The 503-nt window shown below is 34.8% G+C and overlaps 1 non-coding gene across 1 annotated transcript; it reads left to right on the forward strand.

The window, feature by feature from the left end:
• The first annotated feature begins 216 nt into the window (after positions 1-216).
• Trnae-uuc lies at positions 217-288 on the forward strand. Its single transcript has one exon. It is a non-coding gene; the product is annotated as a tRNA-Glu (tRNA).
• Positions 289-503: the final 215 nt, after the last annotated feature.

The following is a 503-nucleotide window of genomic DNA, read 5'->3' on the forward strand; positions in this document are numbered from 1 at the left end:
AATCCATCAATTTTGATTAGTTTCATTAGTTCGACGGCTATTAGTGATTATAATCACTAATAATCACTAATCACTAATCATTACAGGTTCATAAATAATTATTTATGAACCTGTAATGTTTCAGTTCACATTCATATCATGAAATAATCTAACATTCGCAACTCCCGTATTTGGATAGTGCATTATATATATCGAAAATGACAAAATAAAGCGCTCTCCGGTATGGTCTAGTGGCTAGGATACCTGGCTTTCACCCAGGAGGCTCGGGTTCGATTCCCGGTACCGGAATTTTTTTTTATGAGAAGAAATAGTGTTTTTTATTCTTTAAAATAAAGGCTGCAAAGAAAAGTAGGAAATTCTATTGTTTCCTGCTTTAAATTGTGATCGTGCATATAACTCGCCAATTTCTTTCTCCAGACTGGATCACGTTGGCTAATAACTGATTCTGTGAACTCGTCCTAATATTCGCGTTATTTTAAAACGCAGTTGCACATAGCTGCATT

This window comes from Cryptotermes secundus, unplaced genomic scaffold (genome assembly GCF_002891405.2).
Source record: "Cryptotermes secundus unplaced genomic scaffold, Csec_1.0 scaffold870, whole genome shotgun sequence".
In the NCBI taxonomy this organism is placed as follows: Eukaryota; Metazoa; Arthropoda; class Insecta; order Blattodea; family Kalotermitidae; genus Cryptotermes; species Cryptotermes secundus.